The sequence below is a fragment of the Balaenoptera borealis genome, assembly GCF_965194805.1.
Source record: "Balaenoptera borealis genome assembly, chromosome: 3".
Classification (NCBI taxonomy): Eukaryota; Metazoa; Chordata; class Mammalia; order Artiodactyla; family Balaenopteridae; genus Balaenoptera; species Balaenoptera borealis.
In genome coordinates, this window is record NC_138866.1 from 160536533 (window position 1) to 160544273 (window position 7741).

The window sequence follows — 7741 nt, forward strand, 5'->3', positions numbered from 1 at the left end:
CTGGACCACCAGGGAAGTCCCAGCCCACTGCTTTCCAAGACTTATCAACCTGAGGTTATGCTCTGGAATTTATTCTAATTATATTCTGGTCTTTAGGTGTGAAGACCTTTTGCAACTTGCTTGATCTCCTGACCCTCAGCTTCCTCTTTCTTGGCCTACTTTCCAAATGGAGGTTACTCCTTCCCACATCCGCCTCTGCTGTATGGTTTCCTGCACCCTTGCCTTAGCTCAGCTAAGCAATCATACTGAATTCTGCTTCCTTTTATGCCTCCATACTCAAAGATGAAATGTAAATATAGAACACAAAGTATATTACAAGAACTTATCAACAATAGAAGATCACTAAATGAAAGCATTGCCCCATCTCCATTTTTTAAATAATTCCACTAATCCTTGAGCCTCATGCTGAGCTGCGTGTAACCAATTCCCATGTCTGAATTCATGGAATATCAAGTTGGTTCAGTCAACAGTTTATCCAGCTGTTTGTCCTTCCCTTAAATGTTACTGTGTTTTGGTTTCAAAGGATGCTGTCCATGATGACCATCATCTGTGGTGATTCTGCCAATGGCAAGAGAATGGAAGGTTGGGGTTTATTGGTAGGTAGGTTGGTTGGTTGGCTTCAGCTACTGAGCCATAAAAAATATCTTGATTAATCTGCTGATTGTGCTACAAATCAGGTTTGCTCATTCTGAAGCACCTGGCTGGGGTGGGGGTCCCTACACAGAGATGCTCAGACCTGTGGGACCTCCATTTCCCTCACCCACATTTCCAAACCAAGTCCACCAAAGGATGCTCTGGTCCCTTGCTCCCTGCTCTTCTCACTGGAGTCAAATGATTTAAAATCCTTCTCTGGTTGCCTAAGTAAAATTGCAGTCATGTCCGAAACCCCATATAGATACAGGCACGGCACTGTTCTCAGTGTCTAAAGAAAAGAAACGAGCAAAGACTAGTATCTTCACACCTTTGGCCATGAACTGAAATTTATAATAGCAGCAAGCAAAACCAATTAAAATGGCAAAGATGACAAGAAAGTCATCTTTCTTGCTCACAGCCTGAATTCTAAATGCAGTCTTTCTTTTCATTCTTGATATCCTGTTTCTAAGGTGAAGTATTTTCTGCAAACCTAGCTGCAGAGGCTGAGGAGATTCAAGTCCTTGGATTTGTTTTAGGAGCTAAACTGCATCTTAAGACAAGTTTATTTGGTGCTTGCTCCCTGGATGAAAGTGATGGTGCCACATTTTAGCTATTACACGACCTTGGACAAATCATTTGTTCATATGGTCGTCCTCAATTTGTACACCTGAACATTAGGTCAAATGATATTTTTCTTATTTTCAGGGGTTTAGTGACGTCTAATGGGAGGATGTTGATTACTATCTACTGGAGTGTCCGTATTCTCCCTCACCCCACCCCTGTTCCAAGATTACCCAGTCAGCAATGCCATCCTGAGAAAGGTTAACCCACACAGTGGTTCCTTATTCACCCCTGAGAGATGAAAAGAGTGAAGCTAAGTACAACATTAAAATTAACATCTTCTGTTTGGAGAAGTTTCGCATGCTTCCAAGAGCAGAGCTGTTACGTAAATAGCACCTCGCTGCTTCCTGATGGCAACGGTGGGACAGAGCCAGCAAGAGGCAGGCTGAGAGTGGACGGTCCTTCACGTGGCAGATGAGTCTGCAACAATCCCAGGTGGCACGTACTGTAAGGGAAGACATTTAGCGTTTTATTTTCATGACCAGGAATGAGTTTTTGCAGCAGTGATAATATCAGCGGAAACTGATGTCATTACGCCTAAACATAAGACGAACACAAATGGCAAAGAAAGAAAATGGAGAAAGTCTTGTACTCACGACAGATTGTTTGGAAAACTCACATGAAGATGCATCTGTGTTTCCCAGGTTGGATGAAGCCCTCCAGCCAATTTACGGAACCACTGAACTTTTTGTGGTTGAATCCAAACCTAGGCTTTTTCAGACTCATTGTATGTTACCTTGGGCAGGCGGGCTTCCCTTTGTTCCTTAACAACATCAGCTCCTGCAGTATTGGGAAAACTTACAATAGCTTTGAAAATGCTCATAATCCACATGTAGAGAGATATTCCAGAGCTGGGAGGATGTGCCCAGATGAGCTGGCACTCCTGGAACAAACGTGCTATCTGGTTTATTCTAGCACTTGCCCGATGGTTCAGCTTGAGTTTCTGTACTTGAAACAAGGGTGACAGCTGATTGTGCCTTTCCTTGGTCTCCATGAGATCAAATTCAGCCATTTACAATTACACTGACCCTCCACAAGGCGCTGAATGAGATAAAAAGATGACTGTCTGTACGTTTAACTTTTAATCTGGATCTGCTGACATCAAAGTGGATGAAACCCAGTTTGCTAAGGACCTCAACAAAAATCTAGAAGTTCCCTGAGTGATCATGATCTTTCACCACAATGACATTTCTCTAAACAAGATCAGCTATAGGTTCTATATTCAAAAGGACATTTTGCCAATGAACGTCTTACACTCATTTTTCAAATGGCTTGAGGATTTGTTTTGTCCACCTACTTCAGGATCTTTCCACATTCAGAAGAGGAGAAAGTTGTCACCCCAACATAGGTCCCTGCTGTTTCATAAATGCCACAGTATTAACAACTTGTCAAAATGATATAATTGAGAATTTGAGTGTTGTTTTATGAATGCATTTCAGTCTGACAACCTTTTCATAGTGAAAGCAAGTCTGAAAAAAAATTAACTATTCCTCCACCGTTAGTTTGATTTTTCTTCACTTACGATTTTTGGGTGTTATAACTGGCTTCTGAATCTGTTGTCCCATGTCACCTGCAGATGGAGAGATGAATGAAAGAGACTGAAGATGTTTTACCTTATGAAATTCTAAGAATTTAGAAATGCAGGGAGATTCTCAACTCTTAGTACTAACATGCAGGAAAAGACCATAGATCCCCAAACTCTACTGAAAGGCCCCCCCAAAAAACCCTATGACCCAATGATTCTCAACCCTGGCTACACGTTAGAATCATCTGGAGTGCTTGAAACATACTGAAGTGTAGGCCTTGCCCCAGGCTAATGAAATCAGGTTTTTCCATTGGTGAGACAGCCCAGAGTGGTCATTGGAGACAATCACAGAATCAACATTCAAAGCCTTTAGTATCACCTAGAATTTTCCATCTGTGAGTGTAGTGGGTTGAATAGTGTCCCCTCAAAATTCATACCCACCCAGAAGCTCAGAATGTGAGCTTATTTGGAAATAGTGTCTTTGCAGATGTAATTCGTTAGGGATCAAGATGAACTCACATGGATTAGGCTGGGCTTAAATCCAATGACTGATGTCCTTATAAGAAAAGGAGACAGAGGCACACGCACAGGGAAGAAGGCCACTGCAGAGCGAGACAAAGAGATTGGAGTTACACCGTCACAAGCCAGGGAATGCCCAAGGCCACCAGAGCAGGAAGACGCAAGGAAGGATTCTTCCCCAGAGTCTTCCACCAGAGCACAGCCCTGCAGACACCTTGATGTTGGACATCTGACCTCCAAGCTGTGAAAGTATACATTTCTGTGTGTTAAGCCACCCCATTTGTGGTACTTTGTTAAGGCAGCCCCAGGACACTGATGCAGTGAGCTGACCCCATTTTTGGATTCCAGAAAAAACTACTCAGCAAGGCAATTTCTTGACATCATTGATGTTTAAGTCCCACAGTGAACTTAACTTGGATTCTTTCTGGGTACGGAACTATTCTGAGATCTCATGGTTCATGAGAATCCAAAATTAGGGTGGACATTGAACATCTGACCTGAAGGTTTCACCTTCCATGTTGTCCTTGATAAGACAGTCAACTTGAATGTTTACACCCTGGGCTTTTCCCAACAGTACTTTAGATTATCTTCCAGGTTTAAAGAAACAGAAGAAGATGGCTCATTAACAATGTCATAATTCTTCAAAATTGACCCAAAGTGCACCATCCTTGTGGAGAAAAGGGAACCCCCCTACACTGTTGGTGGGAATGTAAATTGGTGCAGCCACTATGGAGAACAGTGTGGAGGTTCCTTAAAAAAGTAAAAATAGAACTGCAATATGACCCAGCAATCCCACTCCTGGGTATATACCCAAAGGAAACCATAGTTCAAAAATATACATGCACCCCAATGTTCATTGCAGCACTATTTACAGTTGATAAGACATGGAAGCAACCTAACTGTCCATCAACAGAGGAATGGATAAAGAAGATGTGGTACATACATACAATGGAATATTACTCAGCCATAAAAAAGAACAAAATAATGCCACTTGCAGCAATATGGATGGACCTAGAGATTATCATACTAAGTGCAGTAAGTCAGACAGAGAAAGACAAATATCATATGATACTGCTTATATGTGGAGGAATCTAAAAAAATGATACAAACGGACTTATTTACAAAACAGAAGTAGAGTCATGGATATAGAAAACAAACTTACGGTTACCAGGGGATAAGGGAAGGAGGGATAAATTGGGAGATTGGGATTGACATACACTACTATATATAAAATAGATAACTAATAAGAACCTGCTGTATAGCACAGGGAATGCTACTCAATAGTATGTAATGGCCTATGTGGGAAAAGAACCTAAAAAAAAGAGTGGATATATGTATATGTGTAACAGATTCACGTTGCTGTACACCTGAAACTAACACAACATTGTAAATCAACCATACGCCAATATAAAACAAAAAACAAAAAACACGCATCATCCTTGGGTCTGCTTGATGCATCCTCTTTACTACTTTACCAGCTGTTAATCTAATAAAGGAATAACTCACTTTCTTTTAGAATACCCAGTATCAAGCGCTTTAGGGTAAAAGTCAGTATCCTTTTGTTATGCTAAAAATTTAAGTAAGGCATTAGTTGTCAAGACAGGCTGCAGAAAAGGACAGGGAGACTAGCATAAAAGTTCCCTAAAATGGTGTTCCTCAAGCCTAGCCCACTTATATATAACTAAACAATATTTTGCAAGAAATACTCTTAGTATTTGTGATGCACTCTGATATTTTATACTCTGTCTTTTTTAAGCCTGATAGTGATGCACTGAACTGGTTTCATGTCCCCCCAAATGAGTCACGCCTCTCAGTTTAAAAACTCCTCATTGCGTACACCAGAAACTAACACAACATTGTAAATCAACTGTACTTCAATTGAAAAAAAAAAAAGCTCCTCATTGGGGGAAATTTGATTAGATTACAGACTGGGCATTAGATGATACCAAAGATGATAATACCAAGAATTAGTGTGCTTTTCGTGTTAGGTGTAATAATGGAATTGTGGTTCTCCAAGAAAATATACTTATTTTTTAGAGATATAATAAGAAGCAAATTTGGATGGTCCTGGGGACTCATTTCTTTCTGTAAGTAGCCTGGACCGATCTGCAGAGAAACAGCCTTAGGCTGATGTGGGCATTGCTGCCAAGTAAGGCTGGTCCCAGGCCCTTGTCTGCACTCTCCAGTGTTATTCCTGGACCTGGGGATTTCTTAAGATAGTGCTTATTATTTAAGGAAATTAGGTGTGCGCTGGTGACACTGCTTGGGTGTGGGGCTCTCTCCTCTCCTTGGAGCATGGTCTTTGTTGCATGGCTGCGCACTGATCATTCCTGCCTGGCCTGTACCATGGAGAGTCGAGAATGAGGAATTCAGACAGAATCCTGCTACTCTTGTGCGAGTATGTTTCCCCCATAAAGCCTGTGATATATTTGCATCATGTGGCTCTAGGGACCCCCTTGCATGATAAGATGTATCCCGACATATGTACGAATGAGATGATTGTTATACTGTCTCTTTTTTAACCCTGATATTGATGCACTGAATTGATTTCATGACCCACAAGTGAGTCACACCTTTCAATATTAAAAAACTCCTAATTAATAATTGCTATTCTATTGGGTATACGTTTGAACATTTTCATAATAAAAAGTTAAAAAAAAACCCTGTACCAGTATATCGCTTGCCCCTCAGCCTGTATAAAGTATCATAACTTTGAGATTCTTGGAGAAGGCTGTCAACTTGTCCTCCATGATCAATTGAAAAAACACACCGAGAGAGAGAGAAAAAAAAAACAGAAAAATCTATATAGTAAAACACTTTTATCCAGGAGACTTTATTCTGCATTTACATGGTAATATAGCATAATAAGGCCAACAATTTAGCCCTCTTCCTATTGTACTTGGGGTGGTTTCTTCTGTTTTCATCTACTTGGTTCATTTCCCCAATTACATGGCAAACAGCTTACTGGCAGGGCTATTGACTAATGCCCTCTTACTTTTCCAGAAACCTACCACTTGCATTTTGGAGACGTTTTATAAATATTTTAATTGATCTGAGCTAAGTACTTACTAGTAGTTATTATGGTTTTAATGATAGGTACATTTTCTTGCATTCTTCTATTTCCTTGGTGGGGGGGAAAGTTGATTTGCATATGGTAAAAACCAAAACTCACTAAGAACCAAAGTTTTCAGCCAGATTGCCAGCACCCTGCTTGTTAGATGGTGATATTGGACATTGAAAGGGTCAGTCACTTTGCAAAGTGCTCTATGTCAATCATCCCATGGAATCTTCACAGGAACCCTATAAAGCAGGTACTCTCAGAACCCACAGAGAGGGAAATTGAGGCACAGAGAGATTTAAGGAACTTTCTGGAAGTCACAAAGCTATTGACAGAGCCAGTCTGGGAACCGAAGACAGACAAAGGCCAAAATCGCTCCCTCATTGATTATGGCCCCTTCTCACAGTTCAGAGATGCCCATGGCAAGTAAATGCTCCTGGGTGTCGTTTCCAAGTTGACTTGCTTGGCCTATTTGATACTGAAAGTTGGCTGCACAGAAACATGTTATATAAGATGATTTTAAGGACAAACATCTATTGGGCACCGAATTACCAGGCACTATGCTGGTTGCTTCCCAAATATTAGTATTATTAATATTAATATTATTTTATTAATATTATTTTTATTAATATTAATCTGCATTAAGACCCTACGTGTTCCCTGAGGGCTTTGGGACTGAGTTTACTCTGCTACCAAATGGAGTGAATCAAGGATTCGGAGAGGAATCCAAGGTCACGACCAGGTGGCCACCATCGGTGAATAAACGCATGAGGAGAACTTCTGAGACAATGACGGGAAGGGACAGAGGCAGAACAGAGGCCCTGTGGAAAGCAGTAGAGTTTGGTAAACTGAAGACGTGATGAACAAAGGAAAAACAATTAAGGAGGAAATCAAGAGTACCAGAGGAGAGCAGAGGTAGTAATTGTGTGGAAAATACGAATTCTATTGTCGACTAGAAGATGGAAAAATGAAAATCCTCAAAGGATTGGGAACTTGAGTGCCACTTCAATCTCTTTTAGATTTAAGAGACATCATAGAATAAGCATCTCTCAGAACAAATTAAGAAAAAGAAGCCCTTACGGATAAAAAGGAAATCCCCATTCCAGAGAAATAATCAAGTAATGTAACCAAATAAGTGAGCAAAGAAGCTTATATATATATTTGCTCTTATCGGTTGTTATAACAAACTTCTGAAATTTGATGTTAATAAATTTTTTTCAAATCTAAGGACTATAGCCAAAATTAAAAATAAAACAATAGACCTTGGGCAAATATTTTTCATACGTGTGTTTTTTTGTAAGGCGGATGAAATAGAACACAGTGAATCTATTTCCATACCTGCCACCTTGAGAGCAAAAACTCCATCTCTTTAGGCAACGTGGGCT